The sequence below is a fragment of the Hippocampus comes genome, unplaced genomic scaffold (genome assembly GCF_001891065.2).
Source record: "Hippocampus comes isolate QL1 unplaced genomic scaffold, H_comes_QL1_v1.1 scaffold282, whole genome shotgun sequence".
Lineage (NCBI taxonomy): Eukaryota > Metazoa > Chordata > Actinopteri > Syngnathiformes > Syngnathidae > Hippocampus > Hippocampus comes.
Genome location: NW_017806073.1, coordinates 1,147,371 through 1,174,471, shown reverse-complemented (window position 1 = coordinate 1,174,471; position 27,101 = coordinate 1,147,371). Strand labels below are relative to the sequence as shown.

Below are 27,101 nucleotides of genomic sequence, written 5' to 3'. Positions count from 1 at the left end.
GCCATTGAGGCATTTTTCAACTCTTCGTTACTTTTCATTCTTGATGGATTGCCCTACATACACAGTTGATGCTGGCGAACATGTTATCTCAGTGAACTAAGTTAGTTATTACTGAGCAGCAGATGAGCGTGGAATGCATTTCTGTTGTCAAAGATTGGCTTCGATAAAATCTCACTAGCAAGCAAATGGTGTCATCGATGTCACATATCTATGTACCGAAGAAATGAATAACATAAATCAAGAGTCTGACCTTTTACCCGAAGAACAAGGTCTCAAAGTAACACTTAATGTAACGCTGACAATTCATTGATATTGCATTGTTTGATATTTTGTCTTTATGACAGCATCTGGGTTGCACCATGGTGCAGCAGTGGTTTGCATGTCTGCTTCACAGTCAAAAGGTCCAACATTCAAATCCCAGCTAAGGCCTTCCGCTGTGGCGTTTACATGTTCTCCCTGTGCTTTTGTGTTCATATTCTCCTCCCAGTCCAAAAGGATGCATGTGCAGTTTGCTGAAGACTTTAAAGTGTCCATAGGTGTGAATGTGAGCCTCAATGTTATTTTTCTATATGTGCCCAGTGTTTTTAGCCGATTCACATCACAAATAGTAGAAGCAAAGCACTTGAAATATATTTTGAGTGGGGGAAAGGAGCTAGTTTTTGTCATTACATACAAACTGTCCAACATTGAGTACGCACATTTTAATCCAGCGGCCACCTACAGGCAGTTCCCTTCCCAAGAGAATTTAACCCTCAACCTGTGCTACTAATGAGGGCCATTGTCAATGCACCGTACAGTAGGGTTGGCCTTTATCAAGGACGGCTTTGTCCCAAAAAGCACGGGATTCCCATTGGCTGGAGGAGCAGATGTAGAAGGGTCGACAGTTCCAAATCCCTGTGCTTCATGATGTGAAAAACACCCCCCTTCATTCTCCACCCGCAACGTTTCCCAACAGGGCAAGAGGGGGAAAATGAAGGCATGTTGAGTGCTGGGCAGACATGCACTCCAAGAATGTTACATTTCATTACATGCTACAGTTCACCTGGCAACATGCCATCTGTTTTATTATAAACTATTACGCAAATAACAATCACTTCACTTATGTGTGGTAAATGCTTCTGAGGTCAAAGTCATGCGTCTTTCTCTACTTGCAACTCCAGCATATTCGACTTTGATTTTATTCATTGTGGTGTTTAGTTGTACTTGGTTTGTGATGCTGCATCTGTCGATGATACACCCTCTCCGTTTATGGCTGAAGTGCATGACGATGGATTAGAAGACTTAGAAAACTGAACCGCTATGATACTCTTGGTATTTTATGATTGAACTTTACCATTGCAGCAAAAGTTGACCTAATTGGCCCTTTCTTGAGAACTCATGCGAGGATTTCAGTCCTCAATACTTCAAACACAAAGGAGGAACAGCAACGCTTTAAGGCTTTCTTGACATCTATTGATGGTTGCTGGATCGATCTCATGAAGTGCAGTAGTACTGATGTACCCGTAGGTGTTGTGGCCAAAATGAGATCTTGGCCTGCACATTCACATCTTTCCTCACTGCACATAGTTTGAGAAACTCCCGTGTGATGCAGGCTGAAGAGGTGGGTGTGTCCACTCAGCCGCTCTGATGTTAGAAAGCCGCAACCCTTCCATCCTACTCAGTCTGCCCTGAACTCTCGCTGCTCTCCCGTTTCACTCAGTCTGCCTGTCTGCCTGCTCTCCAGTGGAGTTTCACTTACCACTGTTCATCAGCACCAAGGATACATTCTCACAAATACAAACGGACACACGTCTCTCCTCGCGGACACGCTTTTGCAAACAATTATTGTGGGAAGAGCTCGAAAGTGAGAATCCAGCACTGCTGAGGCGCCATATTTTCCAAAGATTTCAAAAACAAGCTGCAGAGGTAAGGGAAGATCAAATGTGATTCATGTTTTTTTTTTCTATTGTTCACTCAGTTCCTTACTCAACTGTTGATGAAGACCCCTTGTAACATTTTCCCCATAGTTGTACTCTGTTCTCACTTGTTGCAGTCTCTTTTTCACCATTTTATTCACTTGCTTCATGCTCTGTCTTTGGACTATATATTTTATGACCAGTGTGTCAAAGCATTTTATTTTAAAGAGTTTATTGTGTCTTTTTATGGCCCTCCCATTTGTATCCCCAAGCCCACATTTAAGTTTATACCTACCAAAACCAACACATTTTGGTTGTTACTCCCATTTTGTGTTGAAGTTCTTTCTTTGTTTGGTTGCTTATTTGTGTTACTTTGTTGTTTTTTGTTTTTGTTGTGGATTTATTTAGCACATCCGTAAGGTAAACCGTGTCCACGGGAAAGAGTTTTGTCTGAGCACTCATAAAGGAAAACTCTCTCCGATTTCATACCTTGTCTTTCATGTCTCTTGCTATGCCAGTTGATACCATTTTCTAAGCTTCTCATTATCTGTGCCAGTTTTGAGTACAGTTACCTGCTGGCCTGACTAATATCTTCCAGCTGGTGCCCAACACGTGCACATGTGCGTGCAGTTACAGTACACACATTTGAGAAAGTAGGCCCACACCAATCAGATAGGAGCTGGAAAAATGGAAGGAAAGGCTTTAGAATGATAATATGGGCTCTCTGAGATCTGCATGCATTCACTCTGCATCACTGCTTTGCCTGCATTTCCTCTTTCTACCCCCCATGCCCCTTACCCCCGCCCCCTCCCTTTTCTCCAGTCTACTCTCTTTACAATCTTTCTGCCTTCCCCTATCTCTGCTCTCTCAGCGAGTGCATGTATTCACAGTCAGTCTTGGCCACTATTCTGCATGTCTGCAATACAGAATCGGCCACGGTTGGTTGGCACGCCACAGCTAGACAACATTAAAACATCGACACATTCCCATCATAGAAGAGTTGTTTACAAGAAGCCACAGTGCCACTGTGTGTACGTGCATGTGTGCCCACACACAGTGCATGGAACATCTCTATCTATCTATCTATCTATCTATCTATCTATCTATCTATCTATCTATCTATCTATCTATCTATCTATCTATCTATCTATCTATCTATCTATATTTTAATCTTTTTAATGAAACTCCAATGGCGAGTGGATGTTCACTATGCATATGTAGGTCAAAAGGTGCCCATTATTATTCAAACATAGACCGGTTCAGGTAATGGATGGATGGATGTTGTCAATTGCAATATGCTTTATTCACATTTGTGCCTCGTCCGTCGTTCTGTGTGTATGGTCCGGTATGTGTTTGTGTGTCAGTATGATTTCCTGGGAAGTGCTGAGAGGTGGTTCATTCTGGCTCATGCTGTCGGCTCATGGCTTTTAGAGGCCTCACTGTAGTGATGCAATGATGTGTGATTTGCAGAGTGACACTGGCAGAGGTATCTGTGAGATGTGACTGAGAATTATACGCCCACGAGGTTCTTTTAATGACCATCCGATGTGAAAGTTATTTTTTTCCAGACTCTCGCTGCACTTTGTAGGGCTTTTGCATGATTGTAGACCTACTGCTCAAATATTGTACAATCCAAACAGACCTGATTTATCAAAAGGGCTGGTTCCAAAACCATTATGTAAATCCATCGTCAGGTTTGGTTTATGTATGACCCGCTCGATGTTTAATATTTCCAAATTAACCGAATATCATTGCAGTTGCACTCATTGTCATGAATTGTGAATTAGATAATCTTGTTTTTATTGTGGAAGACAGATAATGTCAGTTCTGTAGGAAATATTTTGCATTCCAATCTGGATGACCATGCACCTGCACGTAAAGTATGCGTGCACACACGCTTTGCCCTCCCAGTACACGTTACATAGACCCTTGCTAGAAACACAACTAATGTATCATGAGGCAAGGCAAGCCAAGGTAGCTGAATTTATAGAGCACATTTCATACACCAGCCAACTCAATGTGCTTTACACAAGCAGACACAACACGGAAAAGCTTTTACAAACACAAATAACGACATTCAGAAGCAAAGCAGAAAAAACAAAAGTAGCCTACCAAAAATTACAACAAGAACATACATTGGCAAATTTAAACACATTCGCAAAAAACTTTAAAAACGTCTAAAACTGAAGAAATAAATGTGGGTTTTTAAATATTACTTAAAGTCTGCACTCTGAATGATTTGAAAACCGTTTAACCCTTTCAGGGCAGCGGTTACGACAGTGGACAGCTTACCATGTTATCGGCTTACAGCACGGGTGTCGAACTAGTTTTTGTCGCGGGCCACATTGTAGTTACGGTTTCCCTTGAAGGGCCGTTATGAATTTTGGGAAACTATATAAATGTTTAATCCCATCCACATATTACATACACAGCGCACAACAAATTGATCAAGAACAAGTTTTATAATCAGAAGTCAAGAATAAAGACTGTTATTGTGGATTACATATGATAATTTGAAATTTTGGTTAAGACTTTAGCAAGCATCATGGACCTTGACATGATTGATTTGCTTTCGCGGGCCACATACAATTGTGTGGCAGATCTGGCCCCCGGGCCTTGACTTTGACACCTGTGGGTTACAGGGTGCATGAAAGAGTGAAAAGACTTTCATCAAAAGAATGGGAAAAAGCAAAGTTTTATACCCTGGTTTGTGTTACATATTGAAAGGGGTTCTTTGGATGACTTGAACATAAACATTGGAGTATTTGTTTGGCGCCATTGAAAGATAATTTGATTAGTGTCATTCGGGATCTCAAAAAACCTCTCCTGGGGGCCACTCAGAATCAAAATACCTTTGTTGGCCAACCACATGTGTTTGTATACACGTGTGTCTTCAGTTAGTGTGATTGCTTGGGGGCAATAGAAGTGAGAATTGTCACGCTGTTATGCCTTCTTGTTGATGCATGGAGACAGAATGGGGGGACAGAATGTTCCGTCGCTAAGCCGCCACTGGAGGTAGTCACTGGCGGCGTTCACTGCAATTGTGCTTGACAAAGAGCCCTGCAGAGCTACACGAGTTTGACTCACGAGGATTTATTTTGGGTCGTTTCATCTCCACAGTACTTAGAGTTATTAAAACTGATGTGCTTTCACCAAACAAGTGGTGGAGGCTGTCCAAGCTTTAAGGCTTCGAAAGCGCTGCAGTACGAGGAAGAGGGACTCCCTAAAAATCTCTTTCGGTCACTCAAAGAACCTCCAACCCCCTCACTGAGAACACAGATTAGAGCTGGGGGTCATCGCACACACATACAGTCTTCACACATGCAGACACACGCACACCTCACTAGAGCAAAGGCCCAGGGATGGGACTGTTGATCGAATTCTGTCAGCACCCTCTTTCTCAGCTATGCTTTCATCTCTGGGCGGCCCTGTAGTTGAGTGGTCCGTGCGTCCTACTCATAGTGCAGAGGTGCAGGGTTCGATTCTGTCACGTTACGAGGTGGTGGTGGACCCCAAAAAGCAGGCAGGAGGGAGGAGCAGGTTTTACTTGGAGAATTGTATTGATAAAAACACAGAGAACACTAAATCCTAAACAAACAAAGTTCTAAGAACACAAGGAATCCAAAGTACCAAACCAAAAGATGACTGAGGCAAAAAACTAGAACAGAACCATGACAGAAACAAACATGACAGAACGAACAAACAAACAATGACCCAACCATGAGTGGTCAGGCGGGAGTCCTTTTATACAACTAATTACAGAATCTGTCACAAACAGAATCATGACAGATTCAGGCTCTGGCCTTCCTGTGTGGAGTTTGCATGTTCTCCCCGGGCCTACGTGGGTTTTCCCCGGGTCCTCTGGTTTCCTCCCACACTCCAAAAACATGCATGGCAGGCTGATTGAACACTCTAAATTGTCCCGAGGTGTGAGTGTGAGCGCGGATGGTTGTTTGTCTCTGTGTGCCCTGTGATTGGCTGGTAACCGGTTCTTTCAGGGTGTCCCCCACCTACTGCCCGTAGACAGCTGGGATAGGCTCCAGCACCCCCCGCGACTCTAGTGAGGATAAAGCGGTTCGGAAAATGGATGGATGGATGGATGGATGGATGGATGGATGGATGCTTTCAACTCTGTCTTTTGCCACATGTCGGAGTCCTTAAGCTCCAGGTGGCTCTTATGATGGTATGAGCAATTGTGTCTTTATTGGTCCTTTAACATCTGCTCTGTAAAACGTACCTGACTGGCCATGTCATACAAAACATCCATCCATCCATTTTCTAATCCTCTTATCCTCACAAGGGTCGTGGGCGTGCTGGAGCCTCTCCCAGCTGTCTTTGGGCAATAGGCGAGGGACACCCTGAACTGGCTGCCAAGGCGCACATAGACGAACAACCATCCGCGCTCACACTCACACCTAGTGACAATTTGGAGTGTTCCATTAGCTTGCCATGCATGTTTTTGGAATGTGGGAGGAAACCGGAATACCCGGAGAAAACCCACGCAGGCACGGGGAGAACATGCAAATTCCACACAGGAATGCCAGAACCGTAATCGAACTCTGCACCTCTGCACTGTGAGGCCGACGTGCTCACCAGTCCCCCACCGTTCCACCAGTCATACAAAACAATAATTAGAAAATCCCAGATCAAGTTGAGGGGTGAGACTCCTCATTATGCTATTGAGCGGTACAATAATTCCTGTATGTTAAATGGTGGCTATTTGCTCATGCTATCTGCCTTCCCCGAATGTGTTTTTATAGTGGTTAGCACGTCTGCCTTACAGTCAAGTCGAGAGGTCCCATGTTTGACTTTCCGCCTACACTGTGTGCAGTTTGCATTTCCTCCTTGTGCTTGTATATGCATTATGTTCCGGGTTCTCTGCCTGCATGTGTGTTTTGTTTTTCAGTTTCCTTGGGTAGAGACTCCTGTGACACACCTGCAGTCGGTGTCAATAAGCAGGGTAACGGTTAGGGCGCTGCAGAGGGATAAGGGAGACATCACTTTATTGATTTGCTCAACTCCATTTACGCTTTGCGGCATTATGTGTTCTCTGTATCCCGAGTGTGTTTCATGGCATCTAATTCCAATCAATTATTCAATTCGGCTCTGTATTATTGTGCATTTAATTAAGTCTGCTTTGGGGTCCAAGATTTGGTCATTTCATTTTCCTTGACAGAGTAATCCAAACAAATGAATCCCGCAGACTTGAACCCCTCTCAGAGAATCTTGCCAACCGTTATTTTGTTTTGTTTTTCTTCACTGGCCCCACTCCTGTTCCCCACATTTCTGCTAGCTGTGTCTAGATATTGTTTTATTATGCCGAAATGACTGCCCTATAGAAGGTAACTATAACAACAATGATGGTGGCTTGGACGTTAGCACTCATTTGTAAATACGTAACATACATACAAAAAGAGATCAATCATAATTGCTTCTCCGACGACACCGTCACCACCAGTTTATTGACTAAATGCAGACTATCACTTTGCCCAACAACAGCAATTCACAAGTTGTTTTTTTTTTAAAGAGGTGGTGAATCCCACCCAGTTTTTGGACAGTAGCCAGCCACCGCCGATTCGGTTGCCAAAGCAGGCAGATTTTCGTCCTTGCTCTGAAAGCCCAATTGTGATTAAAGCACTGTCAGCAGGCCAAGAACTATTCACAGCATGATCTCGGTACACCAAAGCACATTGAACCTCTGTACTGTGGCATGAATTCATTTGAACCTATTAAATCACAGACTTGCATTGACCTCCCTGTGTTCCTCTATATCCATGCGCAACCAATGATGCACAAATGAGCTTTTAGTCTATCGAAGACTCCACATTGTTGTGAGCACTATTTATATTGGAAGCTGCTTTTATGTTATAATCAGTCGAATTCAAGTAAGTGATGTAAATTTGGTAACACCGGCTTGCAGTATAAAATGATGACACTTTTAACAGTTAACAAGTGAAATGGAATGCATTATACCAGTAGTCTCAACCACCAGGCAGTAGGCCAGTCCTGGGAAGCAGGACATTTGTCATGGGGCCGCACACACAGACTGAACAAAACATATGTCATTGTATATATGAGTCTTAAATTAAGTTCTATTTTGAAAATGTGGCGCAATCACCTGTGCCTCTCCCTCATCCCGTAAGCTAGCAAAAGTGAGTAAAAAAAACATTAAACGTGTTTGAAGAGCTTCTTTGGAAAGGGAAACAAGCCAAATAGTGAGACAAAAACCTGCAAGAAAATTAAAGCTATATTTAAGAAGCAAGTTGGATAATCCTATTGAAGATACTATTTAAAATTCCTATGTTGCGACAGGCTATCAAATTAGTCAATACAGCCATTAAAACCGCTTTGGCACATGCAGCCCAAGCATCCGGAGTAAATAGACAAGCATTGAAGTTTTTTAAATATATATTTTTGACTGTGAATTATACAGAAAAAAAAGTTCCACTTGAATACAAGCCATATCAATCCATCCATCTGTTACCCAATCCGCTTATCCCCACGCGGGTCGCGGGCGTGCTGGAGCCTATATCGCAGCTGTCTTCGGGCAGTAGGCGGGGTACACCCTGATGAACTGTTTGCCAGCCAATCGCAGACAAGCAACATTAACAAGTCAATAAAACTCTAACTCCCTGGAAATATAAGTTATAAAAAACAAAAGTGCAGCATTAAAACTGATTGTCCAATTGAGAATAGCACAGACTTGAATAGATGCGCAACACTTAAAAAAAAAATCTGTTTCTGCTTGTGAATTTGTCTCGCTGCAGAAGGAAACAAGGAGCCAAGTGGGGGACGGCCACGTGCCAAAGAGATGATCTGACTGGCCTCTTGATTGACAGCAGGAAAACTCAGTTAGCACCAACCCTGGCCCCATCCACATACAGCCAGCTCCCTTTTCAACAATCAACACAGGCAGGACGATTCTTCCACTTTGTACGCCACTGTTGAGGCATTACGTAAATGAACATTTTCTTCAGATTCTATTTTGTAGTATTGAGTCATGAGGATATGTATTGGAGTCAAAGTATAGATTTTACTATAGTGGAGTGTAAGTTGCCAGAAAAAAAAAACATTACATACGAAACTTCATGAACAGAGAGTGCAATGTTAGGAGCCTGTAATGTTGCATCGCATACATAATCATTTGTTTCTATTTTTCTTTTTACTCTGCTAGTCTGTCACAATATATCTTTATATCTTTTTTTAAGCATGTGTCATCATATTGCAGCTTGAAAAACATAATACCGGGCATTTCTCAAGAAGCAACAGTGAGAAATAATAGCTTGGTCCATCCTTACATTGTCTCCCCATAGTGTATCCTGACACATTTCTTAATGGGTTCCTGGCATTGACAGGCAGGAAAAAACTGTGTGTTTGGAGAGGAGCAGAGAGAGCTGAGGGGGACATGGGACTTCCTTAATGCTACCTTCGCCTCCAAATGCAGCCTTCTTATTGGCTGGCACAAGGAGGGAGGAACATCCTGGTTGAGTGCCGATGGAAGTGGCCGCTCCCTGCTGGACGTCCAAAATGTATTGTGTGTGTGTGTGTGTGTGTGTGTGTGTGTGTGTGTGTGTGTGTGTGTGTGTGTGTGTGTGTGCGTGTGTGCATGTGTGGAAGTGTTTGTGGTAGAAAGCTGTCTGTTCTGTACTGAAATAACCTTTGGCTTTCTTAGCGTGTGTTTAAATGGTGCCATTGACCAATGTCTGCGTGCCTTTCCACACAATTACAAAGGTCGTCAAGTCAATGTCTCTTCCTTGCGTATTGAACACATTTCCCCGTGTTGAGCTCATTATTCTTCACCCTTTGATTGTATCTCAATACACTGACAGAGATGACTTTGGAGGTGGATTTGAATGTTGGTCAAAAGTTTTCTTTTTGGAACACCAGTCTTAAGATGGAGATATATTTGTAAACATTTAGAATAAATGCAATCCTAAAAAAATATTTATACTGACTATACTTTTATAGGTAAGAAATTTACCATTGCGATGTGACATTTTCGAAAGGCAAGGTCAAATTTGATCATGACTTGAATTGCGGGTGTGGGTATTGATGTGGAGAATGTCTCCCCAGAGGTTTCTTGACACTTTAATCTTTGTAAAATGTTGGTCGGTGGAAAGCGGAAATGACTACAATGTTAAAGCTCCGTTTCTTCAATACAAAATGGTTTCTCTCTCTCCCTGTCTCTCTAGTTGATTCAAAAGCACACTTGACATTCAGTAATTGACAGGTTTGAATAGTTACATGTATGGAAATATACTCAATGCTGAGTGCATACTAGTAACTACTAACATTGACTGCTGTCTAACGAGTTATCATGTAAGAGCAGAGTTTAAAACAAAATTCTCATCAGAATCAGAAACATCATTATTGAAAGATACAAGGAATTTGTATCTGGTAGTTTGAAGCGCTCTCGTGCAGCAGAAGCATAAGACATCCATCCATCCATTTTGCGATCCGCTTCACCCTCACAAGGGTCGCGGGGCGTGCTGGAGCCCATCCCAGCCATCTTCGGGCACACCCTGAACCAGTTGCCAGCCAATCGTAGGGCACACAGAGACAAACAACCATTCACACTCACACCTAGGGACAATTTAGAGTGTTCAATCAGCCTGCCATGCACGTTTTTGGAATGTGAGAGGAAACCGGAGTATCCGTAGAAAATTCACACAGGCCTGGGGAGAACATGCTAACTCCACACAGGGAGGCTGGCGCCGGAATTGAACCCGGTACCTCTGCACTGTGAGGTCAATGCGGTAACCACTTGAACACCGGGCCGCCCTAGCATAAGACATAGTTTTTAATGTGAAAACTCTCTTATTCCACCTAAAAATACAATGTACCCTAAATTTAGGACACACTCACTTTTTGTAACTCACATAGTTTTTACCTCTCCAGAGCGTCCCACATTTTTGAAGTTGTTATAAGTAAGAGTGTAACCCGGGTCGAGATGAAACAAAGGTTAAAAAACAAAACAAAAACAAAAACAAAAAAAAGAGTACCGTACCATCGTGTTATCAGTGAAAGGGAGGACATTTGTCACTGTATGTGTGCAAGTGAGCATTCGTGCCTCTGCTCTAATTGTGTTTCATATTCCATCTTCCCAACAAGCCTGAGAAAGCTCACACTAATGGCTTGCATGAAGCTCAGGAATGTAGATCAACTGATGAACACCTTGCCCGCATGTGAATCTTATCCACATGCTCTACAAATGTACAGTACACTGTGTGTGTGTGTGTGTGTGTGTGTGTGTGTGTGTGTGTGTGTGTGTGTGTGTGTGTGTGTGTGTGTGTGTGTGTGTGTGTGTTCAGCCTCAGTGGAGTTGCTGCTCTTCCAGAGTTTAGTGATCCTTGAACTCGTTCAGCTACTCAACCTGCAAGTATGGTTGCACTTTGTGCTTTCTCGCGTCTGTTTAGAGCAGGCTGACCACCAGCCACTTGGACTGCACATTTCGTACTGAAGCATGTGCCCAGTGTTTTCTATTATTGTACAAACATACAACATTTGGAGTCAAATTTCTCTGCTGATGCTTGTAGAATGAGTATGAGTCCGGCCTAACTGTGTGCAAACCTTCTCCGCTCACCAATAGAACACCCTTGTAAAATATCATTTACAGTACAGTATTGCCAACAGTTTCAATCACATTTTCGCTGAAATGATTCCGACTCGGGGGTCGGCAACACGCGGCTCCAGAGCCGCATGCGGCTCTTTAGTGACATCTAGTGGCTCCCTGGAGCTTTATAAAAAATGTTTGAAAATGGAAAAAGATTTTGATAGTAGGCTAATATCGCTCAAATAGATATAGATACATTTGCAGCTCCGAAAAAGGAGAGCTGTGGTGTTGGTTTTTTAAAACGTACACTTTTATTTATGCTTTTAACAGTCTCAATAAATACTGACACATCTGCGTCCGACTCTGTGCCTTCTCTCTTCTCGTTCGCCTCGAGAGGCGTTCAAAGACAGCCTCAGAAAAGAAAAGCGAAAATAATGCACCAAAACAAAAAAAAAAAAATCAAGCGAGGAAATTACAAAATAAATTCTATGCAGGCGTTTGTGAACACACAACAAAGGAATGAATAACAAACAATTCTGAGACAGTCCAGTCTCCTACATACATACAGCATGTGTTGCCTTCATTGTAAGTTTTATAGAAGGCTTTTATTTTTTTGCGGCTCCAGACATATTTGTTTTTTGTTTTTTTTTGTCTTATATGGCTCTTTCAACATTATGGGTTGCCGACCCCTGTTCCGACTGAATTGTTGACTGACTTGTAATCATGAGAATAGCATGTCTTTCATTGCGATGGCAACCAAAGAAACATGAATCTGTAACAACCAAACACTTGTCGCGTAACACATTATGGATGCTAAGAAAGTGTTTTCTCATTATTTAGATTCATCTGCATTGTTTATTGAAAGAAAAATCGAGACCTATGAGAGCGGAAGTGATTTGGTTGTCCACCCATTCTAGTGGCCACTGCAATATTTGTGGTTAACTGGCATGTTTTTCGTTTACTTTGCTCGCATGCCACCGTTGAATTAGGGTAGGGAACTGAAAAGCTATTTCTGTATATTACTAAGTTACAGCGAAGACGCCTCGATTCCAAAAGGAGAATATAAGTGGCATTTGAGGAGGCGCAGGTGTCAACTGTGACAATTAGGCTAGATTGCAGCTCCGGAACTGCTCACTCAACAATTAGCCAGATTGTATCATCTTGCTCTTATTCAGGCTCTCTGCTTTTGAAGCCTTGCCTTGTTTTCGACCTGAATCATGAATAGATTCTGGTAGCTACTATTCAAATACCCTGTTTGGCTGAAATACTGTGTTTTACCAAAATAAATATCAAATAAATCAACAGATATTTATGGTGTACATAGACTACCGGTATATGTGTTTTATATTTTCATATATGCAACATCCACTTAAGACTAATAAACACCTCCCCTTTCTTTCAGGAGAAAGAAAATTATTCATGGAATTACAGTACCTCATTTCATAGGCACTAACCTTCACTTTCCCTCATTAAACAAGATTTTTTTTTCTTTTTTTTAATTTCTCACAATTTAATACAGTTCCCAGGTGTTATAATAACATACCCCAAGAATAATTACAGCACATTTTTTGCGCTCCTTTTTCCTGTCCCATGTTTTGAGGAGAGGTTTCGGTCTCATGTAAATGAGCCACTTCTCACTCCACCAGCTTCTTCTCATGCCAAAATCTTGTTACCATGACAACTGGGGGGCAGAACTAAGGGGGTTTCATCAAAGCGAGCGACTACTACTTGTGGCACCTCACAGTCTGAATGAAAAATCGAGCCCAGATAAAGACGAACGTATTGATTGTATTGCCACTCGTGGAGGTGCCGCTTCATCAAATGAAACATTTACTTTCCAAGCAATTAAAATGTTAATATTCTAAAGTCTGTCCCTTTGAAATAATTAAACTGCTGAGCTCATTTGAACTCTAATGACGGACATCAACAAAACAACAGCATGGCGGTACGTCAACTGACAGCTAGATTAATTCAAGTCAGTTAAAGCATTGATTAAATGAGATAACATTACACTAATCTGATTTTGTAAACGGGTGGCATGGCAGTGTACTGGTTAGCACGTCTGCCTCACAGTGTAGCGGTCCTCGGAGTTTGCGTGTTCTCCCCGTGCCTGCGTGGGTTTTGTCCGGGTTCTCCTCAACAGATATTTATGGTGTACATAGACTACCGGTATATGTGTTTTATATTTTCATATATGCAACATCCACTTAAGACTAATAAACACCTCCCCTTTCTTTCAGGAGAAAGAAAATTATTCATGGAATTACAGTACCTCATTTCATAGGCACTAACCTTCACTTTCCCTCATTAAACAAGATTTTTTTTTCTTTTTTTTAATTTCTCACAATTTAATACAGTTCCCAGGTGTTATAATAACATACCCCAAGAATAATTACAGCACATTTTTTGCGCTCCTTTTTCCTGTCCCATGTTTTGAGGAGAGGTTTCGGTCTCATGTAAATGAGCCACTTCTCACTCCACCAGCTTCTTCTCATGCCAAAATCTTGTTACCATGACAACTGGGGGGCAGAACTAAGGGGGTTTCATCAAAGCGAGCGACTACTACTTGTGGCACCTCACAGTCTGAATGAAAAATCGAGCCCAGATAAAGACGAACGTATTGATTGTATTGCCACTCGTGGAGGTGCCGCTTCATCAAATGAAACATTTACTTTCCAAGCAATTAAAATGTTAATATTCTAAAGTCTGTCCCTTTGAAATAATTAAACTGCTGAGCTCATTTGAACTCTAATGACGGACATCAACAAAACAACAGCATGGCGGTACGTCAACTGACAGCTAGATTAATTCAAGTCAGTTAAAGCATTGATTAAATGAGATAACATTACACTAATCTGATTTTGTAAACGGGTGGCATGGCAGTGTACTGGTTAGCACGTCTGCCTCACAGTGTAGCGGTCCTCGGAGTTTGCGTGTTCTCCCCGTGCCTGCGTGGGTTTTGTCCGGGTTCTCCGGTTTCCTCCCACATTCCAAAAACATGCATCGTAGATTATTTACTCTAAATTGTCCCTAGGTGTGAATGTGAGCGTGAATGGTTGTCTGTCTATGTGTGCTCTGCGATTGGCTGACAACCAGTTCAGGGTGTACCTTGCCTACTGCCCGAAGACAATTGAGACAGGCTCTAACTCACTCATGACCCAAGTGAGGATAAGTGGCTCAGATAATGGAAGGGTGGATGATTTTCTAAACCAGTTCCCAGAATCATACGAACGATGATCTTTGATATGCGGCATTAGCCATGGGCACAGGTTAACGGCTCATGCCACATTGGATGTCTGTGTATATGTACTGCACATGTTTTGATGCATATATGTTAAATCTTGGATTAAATTAACCAAGGGAGTATGACTATCTATCCATCTATCTATCTATATCAATATCTATATATCTATATCTGTATATCTATATCTATATCTATATCTATATATATATATATATATGAATTTAGTTGGTTTTTTTTCTTGTTCGGTTTAAGCCATGTTTGCACTTGACATACATCAAGTTACAATTACAATTACAATTGCAATTACATTGTAAAATACTGCACAAATAAATGCCCTGCAATGAATAAGTGAAAGATGATGACGTGGTCAGATGATGATGATCAGGATTGAGTTTTTCCTAATCTTGAGTGATGGGTGCACCACTGTAAGGAGACAGCTGATTCTGTATTCATAATTCCCAATGCTAACTAAACAAGCCTGAGCAGAAGTGGGATGATGTCGGCTTGCTTCTGCTGGTAAGGTTTCGATTTGTCACTTTGTGGAGAGAAGGTCTGGGGAGTCACATGGAAGTGGCAGGAAAGGTAAGGAGTGGCCCAGAAGCAATGAAAAGGGCTGATGAGCTATGACAGATGAGCAGGAAGTCTTGATGTGTTTGCAAAAACCTAGAAATACTGTATTATCACACCATTCACCCGTACTGCTTGATTGTGACTGTCTGTCTAGCCTTGTATTCTCAGAAGTGCTGACGTTATACCGCTATCAGATCTGCTCCCCCCCCCCCCCCCCCCCCCCCAACCATCCTTTTCTTCCCCCCCCCCCCCCCCCCGGTAACCAGAATATTTCTCCATGCCATCCAATCAGATAAAAGATCCAGTAGCCCCAGAGTTTGAGTCAGGGTTATCCACTGTTCATTCTACTAGCAGAGAGCATTTTTTTCTTGACACATAGGAGTCAGCATGTTCAGTGTTTTAGAAGCAGCACAAGTGTGAGAGGGGGGGAAAAAGGAACAAAGACTGGGTGGGGGCACATTCTGGGAGGAAACAAAAACAAAACCTAAATACAATGATTTTGAGGCGAGGAAGAAGTACAAACCATTTTAAAATCCTGTCACCTCAGTACTGTACTTTACCAATTGTACAGACCTTAAAGCAGGGGTCTCCAAGGTGGTGCCCGCAGGCACCAGGTAGCCCGTGAGGACCACACCAATAGCCCATCAGTGCTAGGATTGTGATTTGCTCGTAGAAATTATGATTTAAAAATGCAAACACGGGCAGTATTGTGAGACATCTTTAAGATGATCAGAGCCTGAAAATTAAAATCATTAAGTATGAAAAATAACACATTCTTCTTCTTCTCCTTTCGGCACGTCCCTTTTCAGGGGTCGCCACAGCGAGTCATTAATTCCCATCCGTCCCCGCAAACCGCCCTATCAACTCGCATGTCCGTCTTGGCAAAAGTTTTACGCCGGATGCCCTACCTGACGCAACCCTCCCCATCTCTCCGGGCTTGGGACCGGCACCGGGGAACAGTGTACCCCCAGGGGAGGGCACTGCACCCCAGCGGCTGGGTTCGAAAAATAACACATTCTAATATTATTAAATGTAATTTGTACAAATGTTATTTCAGACGTGTATCAATTTGGTAGCCCTTCACACAATCAGGACACATGAAGTAGCTCTCACTCTCAAAAAGGTTGGTGACCCCTGCCTTAAAGTCATGCAGTGTTACTTCTTTCTTTGCCTTCAACCAAATATCAGTACCTTGTAAATTAGCTTGCGAGTAATACATGGCTCAGTTTTGAGTGGCGAGAGCAGACTGACTGACAACCTAGAGCACAGGTGTCAACCTCTGGTCCTTGGGGCCCACTATCCTGCAGGTTTTCGATGTTTTCCTCCTCCAAAACACCTGATTGAAATCATCTGGATAGTCATCAGGCTCCTGCAGAGTTTACTGATGAGCTGATAATTTGGCTCTGGTGTGTCGAAGGACGAAAAAACATCTAAAACCTGCAGGGTAGTGGCCCTCGAGGACAAGTGCTGGCATCCCACGACAGCACAGTAGTAACGATCAAATCAAAAACAATTTTTTTTAAGCTGTCTTTTGTTTTTACAAGCTTGAAAAAAAAAGTGAGGACTTTTTACTTTGTTATTTGAATTTGTGTAGCATCCCAACGATTGGACTTGTAAAGACCAGACAAAAAATGAAAAGAACACTCATATCACGAAATACAAAACATCAGCATTGTTTAACATAAAAATAAATTTCTCTTTCTTTTCTCTTTTTTAATATTGCAAAATATGTGAAACAAACACATTACTCTTTATGTTGAAATTAACATGAGTGATTAGCAAATCATATTTATGTTTCTACTGCATAAGACTTAATACACGAGTATGTGGACACCGTTTAACGAAAATTGTTTTTAAAGCTATTATCCAAAATGTAATTACTGTGCTACCGATAAAAGTTTTGTTTTATTCTGAAAATATCCCCCAAATTTGTAAATTACATTAGTATTTTCATTTATTGATATCCATCCATCCAACCATTATTTAATCCGCTTATCCTCACGAGGGTTGTGGGCGTGCTGTAACCTATTCCAGCTCTCTTCGGGCAGTAGACGGGGTACACCCTGATCTGGTTGCCAGCCAATCGCAGGACACACATAGGCAAACAGCCATTCGCGCTCACAATCACACTGAGGGACAATGTAGGGTGTTCCATTAGCCTGCCATGCATGTTTTTGGAATGTGGGAGGAAACCGGAGTACCCGGAGAAAACCCACGCAGGCACAGGGAGAACATGCAAACTCCACACAGGAAGGCCGGAGCCCGAATCAGACCCTGCACCTCTGCACTGTGCCACCCTATTTGTTGATGATTCCAAATAATAAACTAGTATTATGAAACTATTACTATAAACTGAAATAAACTATTATTTACTTGCATTCTTGCACGGAAAAAAAATGTTTAAAGTTGTAGTGGTTGAATATTATCAATTTCTGACTCGGAAGAGCTGTAAATTGGCTCAAAATTAGGCATAAAAATGTGAATATAATGGTGCATATTCTCTTTCATTCTATGTCCTCTTCAAATTGATAAAACCTCAAGAGCTCATTAAAAATGAAAGGATCATTCCAGCACGTTACGATGATTTCAGAGACATATAGCGACGAATGGTCTAATAAATTTGTTAAGCTCATACTACAAACTTTATTGAATAATGTTTAGGGGCCTGTTTGGATAGACTGGCGTACCCTTGATTTTCGTGCCAGTCCTAGTGTAGTCTACTGTGTTGCGCCTCTTTGGGCGTTCCCGAGTTTCCTCGCCCCCAACTCATCTGACATTTGGGTAACAGAAAGAAGACACAGTGTAAAATCAAGTGCAGCTTCATTTTAGCACCGGGGCAATCGTTAAGTTCAGCATGGTTGTGAATTTGATAGACATGCTTTGCCTCAATGGGTGTTCCTGCTGCACCCCCGCCCCCTAGATGTTAGCCTACCTAAAACCACATCTCACTCTGTGTGCAGGTGGCGTAACGCGATTTTGCTGTAGTTGATGGTAATAATAATAATAACAATAATACATTTTATTTATAAGCGCCTTTCAAAACACTGAAGGGCACTTTACAATCAAGAACAAAAACAATAAAACCACAGATAAAATTATAAATGATAAAAGAATAGATTAATTTAAATTGAGTATACAATTTTGAATAGGTGGGTTTTGAGATGGGATTTGAATGTGGGAAGAGAATATTACGGATATTAGGTAGAAGTGAGTTCCAGAGTTTGGGGGCAGAGCGGCTGAAAGCTCTGCACCCCATCGTGCTGAGATGGGCAGAGGGTACACAGAGGTGGAGGGAGGATGAGGACCTGAGGGAATGAGAGGTAATGGAAATTTGAAGAGGATCAGACAGAAAGGGCAAGGTTATGGATGGCTTTAAATGTACAGAGAAGTATTTTGTAGTTGATTCTCAGTTTGCCAGCTTGATGTCATCGTATTCCATTCATAAATATGGTAATGGTAAATGGACTTTCACTTGTATCGCTGCTTTTTTTTACACTAAGTCCTCAAATCGCTTCCCACTGCTACCTTACTCACCTACTGATGTTGCAGCATCAGGAGCAATTGGGGTTTCAGTATCTTGCTCAAGGACACTTTGACATGGTCGCAATGGCCAGGGATCGAACCACCAGCCTCTGGGTTGGGAAACGACCGCTCTACCCATATCGGCCCCTAAATGTGACACCGGCATGGGATTTTTAATGGAAATTAGGGGCATGCGCTTCAATTGGCCAGGAGTCGATTCATTCCACAATGGCGCAAACTCCTCGTTACGCCCAAGTCTGCCTGTGAAAAATCTAGTAAAATCTCAAAAGAAAGACAACTCCATCCATGTGCACAGTTAGACTGTGCTTTGCGCTTGGCATGAAAATGGGGCTTTCAATGTATCCTCAGACTGTCCATACATATTTCTCCTGTGTGGTCATGCAGTCAATATCTGAATGCAAGGCATGGTTCCACCAGCCTGCATTATTGCCCAAAGACAAATCACCAATGACCTACTGACACTTTATTTTTCTGTGTTATGATGCCACTGCTGTGCATTGTCTGCAGCCGACTAAGCTGCTTGAATCCCCTCCATGCAATGCAACGATTGGCAGCAACCCAGAGCCCCAGATTTGTTCTAAACCATTTCAGTGAGTCCTTTCGTGCCAACTGTGGCTTAACGTAGAGTGAAAAAAAAAAAAAAAAGAGCCTCAATAACGAACCCAATTTGCCATGAGGATTCTCGCAGATGGGGAGGGTTTTGTGTGTCTCCTCGGTCCAGTGCTGTTGTCACTTTTTCAGAGTGTCTTAATGTTTGGAACACTTTGATGCGTGTCAGGATGAGGCGACCATCTGTTGGTTTGCTGTAAAAAGAAGAAAGAGTTTCTCTTGACACAACCTGTACTTCGGGTCTTTTATTTGCCAGCAGATTAAAGTTGGTCTTGTTGAAAGGTGCCAGTGTGTGCGTGTTATGACCATCTGTCTTCTTCATTAAAGAAGAAACATTATCCTCTCATCGGTCTGATTTATAATACCATGTAGGCACCCAGTGGCCAACTGTCGATGCGAAAATGTATGGGCGGGAGATCTGAAGATCTCTGATGTTTTCCTGGTATTTTTATCCCCTCTGACCCTCGCATCCGATGATCACCATCTCCACCTCGGTATTCATGCATTGAGGTTGTGTGAGGACAGATGAGAGTCCCCGCGCCTGGAGGAGATGACAGTTAAACGTGCTGGGTTCTGAAACTCTTGGACACATGTGCATGCATGTGTTCAGCATTTGAGCTTTTTTTCAATGCACAGATGTTGCTGTGGCCATAAATAAATTGCTGTACTTGTACCTGTTGGACAAACAACCTGATTCAGGATTGCCTGATCATTCTCTTAGTATATTATACGTATTTGTTTTAAGTGCTCGAAGCAGCAAGTAGGCTATTTGGCATATTTTGCCTCATTGATTCATGCTCCTCATGAGAAAAGAAAAGGGCAGAATTGAATGCAGCAGCAGCCAAATCAATTGGGCTCACCTGGCACAGGTTGCAGAACGTTATTTTCTTAAGGAATCTTCTTGCTGCACCAGTGTACTCGACAGCATTATTTTTAATTTTATTTTCATATTTAGTCATCTAAGTATTGGACAATGAGCACGAGGCATACTGAATACCTACCTGTCTGTATCACACCAGTCAATTCACTGCACAATCTAATAAACGGCAGGCAACAAAACAAAAAGACAAATCCGTTTTCCTAATAATAGCGTACAATTATAATGTTCATGTTTATTATTTTGACTGGAGAATATGGTCCCATATTACCACGTCCGGGGTGTTTCCCTTTTCTTTACCCCATTTATCTAGATGGAGGGGTAAAAGATTAGAAACACAGCACTTCTACTGCACTGCAATTCTTAACCTTTCATCCAACAATAATGACAACCTGTAACCTAACGTAACATGATAGGCTGTCCACTGTAGTGACCGCTGTCCCTGATAGGGTTAAACACAGTCACGAGCATATGAATTCTATTTCTTTGACAGTGCCAAATAAATATTGATCCAGCTCACGTATTGAATGTAATTAGATTGTGCAGGTTTATTGTTGTATGTCAGTCATGATGCTGCCAAGCAGAGGTGTTACGTCTCCATGTGATATAAGGCTTTGCGGTCTGCTCAACAATGACGTTCAATGGGAGGAGGACAGTCTGCAATAGTACTCTTAGATGGGATTACCGTGGTGGGAGAGGGGATGCTGGAGCTTTAGATTGATTAAAATGTAATCCTAAGGATAACCACGCCTCTGGACATCATGTGGCCAGCATCTTCATAGACCCCACCCCATCACACACACACACACACACACACACACACACACACACACACACACACACACACACACACACACACACACACACACACACACGCATCCTCCATGCTGTACACGATAACACAAACCCTATCCGAAGGCACATTCATTGTTTTGCTCTTTCTTACTCCCTGGTTTGTCCTTTGTAGGCTCTGAGAGAGGGTCAAAGAAAGCAATTCCTGCTTTCTTTGACGCAGAGGCTCATTTCATGAGATTCTTCTATATGCCAGTCAGGCTGCAAGCTTGACTAGATCTCATTTTTTGATGTCCGATTATCAATCGACCAACCTAATTCTGTACATTATTTGGCTGTCATTGAATAAGTAATGGCGGTCCAGTGGTTAGCACATTGACCTCACAGTGCACAGGTCGTGGGTTCGATCCCAGCTCCGGCCTTCCAGTGTGGAGTTTGTATGTTCTCCCCGTGTCTGCGTAGGTTTTCTCCAGGTACTCCGGTTTTCTCCCACATTTCAAAAACATGCATGGCAGGCTGATAGAACACGCTAAATTGTCCCTAGGATTGAGTGTGAGCGCGGATGGTTGTTTGTCTCTGTGTGCCCTGCGTTTGGCTGGCAACCGGTTCAGGGTGTCCCCCGCCTACAGCCCGAAGACAGCTGGGATAGGCTCCAGCACCCGCCGCGAGCCTTCTGACGATAAAGCGGATCGGAAAATGGATGGATGGATGAATAAGTAATATGAATCATTTATCGAAGGAACAATAGGTGCTCATTTGGATCCTCAAGACAGCAAACTCATTGTTTAAAGGTCCTCATATTAGTAAAAAATATATAATCCACACACACACACACAAAAAAAAAGAAAAACAAATGCAATAGCGTTGGCAAGATAATTTGGCCTGTAAATAAGCAAAATGCCTTTTTTCCAAGCTAATTTTGTTGGGCAGAAATGCCTCTGATTTTGAACAGTCCAATTGCTCAAAGATCTTAAAAAATATATTCCAAATGTATTTGCGCTTTGCTCCGATTGGGTCTCTGTCATCCTTTAATTTGAGATCTGAACAACAGCTTCCCGCGGATTGGTTAGTTCCCAATATATGGGTATGTTGTAGCACCGTCTATCTTTGTCGTTGGCTTTTTTAAATTTAGTGGTCCGTCAGCAGAATTGTGCAGTGACGGTGCACCGGGGCAGCCATGGTCGAGTGACAGCCCGGTCCCCCTGAAGGAAACGTTTTCCATCTACCTGGTGACCTCACAGCCACCAGCATGGATGGATCAATGCATGACTTGACACTGAAAAAAAACTTTTGTTGAATGTACTCAATTTTATTTTGTCAAGTAGTTGCATGAAATAAAATCATTTGGATCCAGAAATGTTTTTTTAAGTACACTATACTTTTACCCAAAGTTCACTGATGCTGGTTCTTGCAGGGCCCCCCGCAATTTGGCTCATGGTGGCCAGGCTTTATGTTGGACCCTGCAAAGTGTCTTTGAATGTGTAGTTATCTCTTCTCCAGCATGCGTGAAAGTTGTTGATGAAGCCGCGCGCCATGAAATGAACCCAAACACAGTACAATTTGGGTTCTCAAATACTTAAAAGGGTTTCTCCCAAAAATAAATTGAAGCAGGTTATTCAACTCCTCCGAAAGTGGCAGTAGATGCAAAGATTTACAGGCCTCGTGGTGTCGCTGACCGACATTTTCTCCTGAGTTGAATGGGCACGTACTTCAATAATGAGTCACAATCCTACATCACAATGTCGTCAAATTCAAATCCCAGCATTTTGCATGTCAAGATCACAGACTCTTTTTGACATATGTTGGACTAACCAAATTAGATAATTGAAGGGCGCCTTAAATATCACTGAATTTCTGGGAGGAAAATTGTCTTGATCCACGGATTAAAACTGCTCAAAGTTGACACTCAGTTGAGTCACTTTGATCCAAGTAATAGATCGGACTTTTTAAATTTTCTTCTTTTTTTTTTTTAGCCAAATTGAGTTATTTTTTTTTACCCAATTGCTTTTAGAGTGGAGCATACTTATGTATCCTACATATTATATGTAATATTTAGAATATTTTAGAGCTGTTTGACCTCTTTGTAATGTGAAGCTCTCCCCTTGAGCCCTCCCGTGAAGTGACTTTTTATTCAGCTGACAGATTAATGCGCATTGAGACTTGCAACATAGTTACACCTGCCTCTTCCGATTCAAGATCATCAATTCGGCTTTCACAAAACAATTATGCTCAGTTTTGATGGAAACTGATGGAGTTATTCATTTAAACATTGTAGTTTGCAGTGCGGAACTATATACAATGCACTCCATTATATGGAGCTGTGTTGTTTGACGTATGGATCACTTGTCGGACCTCTGTGCAGGTCGTGCGGGTTTAGTTCGTTCTCAGTGATGGTGTGCGTGTGAGTGCCAATGGATGTCTCTCTCAACAGGTGCCCTTTGATTGACTGGCAACCATTCCATTTATGTGTTCAGTTCACGTTTTTCTCAGTCACCTCGGATTAGCTTGAACTCCCCATGACCCTGAACAGGATAAGCGGTATGGTTAATGGATTGATGGCTCGTCTAGTATAACAACTAATATGTTCGCACACCTGTCGAAAAGTTTAGTGGGCATTCATCAGTGGATAAAAATTACTCCTGAAATAATGTTGTTAAATGTCATGTAAATCATGTCTATCAAAGTAAATATTTTAATTTACTCGCCGTGTTTGTGTAAGTGAATATACTGCATCGTAAATTTCACACTTTTTATGGCACCTGGGCAAGCTAGTTTTGATGATGATGATGATGATGATGATGATTCTAATTTGTTGATGAATATTATTGTACTGCTTTCTTCTTCCAGCTCATGTTCTTAATGTTGGAGTACTGGCATCTTATCCAGACAGACAATCTGAAGGGACAGAAAAAGAAAGCACTAATGAGACAATAATACAGAAGAAAGCCATCAGAGGTTCCGTGTCGCTATATCTCTGAGCATAACAAATAGAGGCAAATTACTGTGCTCTGGAAACAACATCCGGTATGATGTAATTATTTGTCTATTGGCTCTCTTGCTTTGTACAAAACGAATTGCATTGTGCGCTACTAAATTTCCTCATGTCCTTGTCTCTTACTGTGGCTAGTCTTGCTCTATTCTTACATATACAGAATTCGACACACATCTGTCGGAATTCCAGGTTGAAAAAAATAACCCAAAATACATTATTTCAAACTTGCTCCACCATTAATGTGAGCTGTAACCTGCACAATTCATCCATAAAAGAAATAGAAATAGAAGTCAGAATAAATAACAATAAATACAGTAATTGTCAAAAGGAGAAGATATGACACTGCAAAAATATTTCCAAGAATCAGACGTACTTCCAAAACTAATGAAAATAAAACTGGCCAGGGACGCCGACAGGAGGTTGACAGCAAAATGGTAGCAACTGCATGATTTTCTGGCAAGTACTGCTTGCTTAATACATCTGCCGTCTTCTTCATGTGTCTAGGCTCTGGAGTAGGTATAGGTTAATCCTACAAAATAAAACCATCCAAGACCAAAGAGTCAGAACCAAAGGAACACCTACCTACCTTCCGACCTACTTACCTACCTACCTACCTACCTACCTAACTACCGACCTACAGTGAAGCATGATTGTGGCAAACTCATTCTTTGGCACTGTTTTTCTTCAGCTGGATCTGGGCCTTCGTCAAGGTGGATTTTGGTGGTTGGCACAAAACCTTCAGCCGCTTGCTTGGAATGAAAAATGCAAAGATGAGCCAACTAGAACAACAGAACTTTATTTGGGGTTAATCAGAGGTACTTTGAATGGTTTTAGGTGTGCGCTGACTCCCACTTAACATTAGTTTTATTGTAATTGGTTAATACTGAATCATCCACGGCGCCTGTTATAAGAGAGCGGGCACACTTGTGCAACCACATTGTCTCAGTTGTCGGATTTTACCTACCCTCTCGAAAAGATTTCATCAATTGAATTGTACAGGGACAACAAACAACCAGACTGAGACCTACTTTTTGAGGTGGCTTCCAAACAGACTCGGTGCGATCCGCACCAACTCCAGGACATACGAACCATTTGGTCTTAACAAGGCACCGTCGCCAGGCATCGTGGGAAAAAATAGCCTGGAGTGAATGTTGTACTTAAGTTCATACCTGATTCTCCGTCTTCTGTTTGGCCACGCTCTTGCCAACATGTAGTGAGGGCATGCAGAGCCTTTCCAAAATTAGAAACTGAGCGTCGTGAAACCGGTGATGAATGAGCTGCTCTTGATGCTCACGATTCTTTTGCGCCTCGAATCACAGCACAAATATGCAGAGCAGGAATGCAGCCCGTCGGAATGTTTTCCTCCGTTTGCGGATTTGTGCTCTGCGTTCCACCCTCGTCGTTTCTGTCCAATGGGAGCACCGATGGTCACGAGTGTTGATGTATTTACAGAATATAATTCACTTGCAAAAAGTACAGTGTGAACAAGAACCCCATCAAATGAAAAAAAAAGAAAGAAATCTGCTATTGGTGTGGACCAAACAAATGGACCAAAGGACTTTTCTGGTGTGAATATACCCGAAGAAAGAAAATCTCCTATGTAACAAGGTGGTGTGGTGTTCATACTCAGTGGTGGCCTAATTGCATTATTTTAATCAATGTTTGAAAGTCACGTCAATGCTTTGGTCACCTTGATGGTTCATGAAGCCCTTGAGGCCAGTATCTGAGAGACTGGATTGTTGGATGGCTGATTTTTTACAGATACATTATTCAGCAGTTTATTTTGAATGACAGATCCTTTCGCAAAGATCTTATTTTGAAAGTCAAACTTACATTGTGCTTACTCAGTCTTAGAATTTCTCAAACCTGAGGTGCCCAAGTTATATGCTCATAACTAAAACTATAGATTTTCACTGCAACACAACTGTGGCATATCACTCGAGACACTCTATGTAATTGTTCTACATTTTGCAGGATAATTGGTTCATATTCAACGTGTAATATTAACCCTTTCATGCACCCTGTAACCTCATAACATGATAAGCTGTCCACTCTAGTAACCACTGTCCCTGAAAGGGTTAATTCTCAGTTATGTCTGGTCCTAATGAAATTCATTCATTCATTTTCCGATCCGCTTTTTCCTCACAAGGGTCACGGGGGGTGCTGGAGCCTATCCCAGCCGTCCTTGGGCAGTAGGCAGGGGACACCCGAAACCGGTTGCCAGGCAATCGCAGGGCACACAGAGGCGAACAACCATCCACGCTCACACCCACACCTCGGGACAATTTAGAGTGTTCAATCAGCCTGCCATGCATCTGGGAGGAAACCAGAGTACACGGAGAAAACCCATGCAGGCCCGGGGAGAACATGCAAACTCCACACAGGGAGCTGGAATTGAACCCAGCACCTCTGCACTGCGAGGTCGACGCGCTAACCACTGGTTCACCGGGCCATCTCCGAAAGAAAATTATCCTTCCTTTATCCTCTTTTGACAACTCCTCTTCCCTTTTGATATTGTTGCATAGTTAAAAGTGTGCATGTCCAAAAATAACCACTGTCTCCAGCCATTCTACTTCCTTGCAGTGTAGTCAATCCAGGCGGTTATTTTATTTTATTTTTTTTCGGACATCGACAAATCTCTATCCCAATGAAATAGGTCAGAGAACAAGAGGGAGAGCTGCGTTGAGTAGTCGACTTGTGGCCGCACTGGTGTCAGTGAAGCAACAGGAGATAGCGAGCTGAGCTATAAAGCAGAGACAGGAGCGATTTGATTCAGAACCAAGTGTACATTCAGTTCTGAAGAGGCAGAGGCAACAAATGTCATGGGACTTTAAACTCATCCGCTTCGGACATGAATCCCACTGCACCGAGCAGTTTTCTATTTCGGCTTGCTTCCTGTTTGTGTGTCTCTCTTGTCCTCATTATAAGGTCATACCCTTTGAGTGTTTCCAAAATACACTGCTGTGGTTGTATGTCAACAGGACAGCACTGGTGGTTATGTAAAGTCTGGTCCACCACATCAACAA

The 27,101-nt window shown here is 42.2% G+C and overlaps 1 protein-coding gene across 5 annotated transcripts in view; it reads left to right on the top strand.

Annotated features, from left to right (window-relative positions):
- kank4 (KN motif and ankyrin repeat domains 4) overlaps positions 1-27,101 on the top strand; it is an 84,586-nt gene that overhangs the window by 936 nt on the left and 56,549 nt on the right. For 2 of the 5 annotated variants that reach the window (XM_019894363.1, XM_019894358.1), the window contains exons 1-2: positions 1,650-1,905; positions 8,663-8,807. The exons of 1 other annotated variant lie outside the window; for it this stretch is intronic. The gene's annotated coding sequence lies outside the window, so the exon portion shown is untranslated. Of the gene's footprint in view, positions 1-1,649; positions 1,906-8,662; positions 8,808-27,101 lie in introns of those variants that run through there. 2 more of the 5 variants (XM_019894360.1, XM_019894359.1) reach the window with 2 other exon arrangements.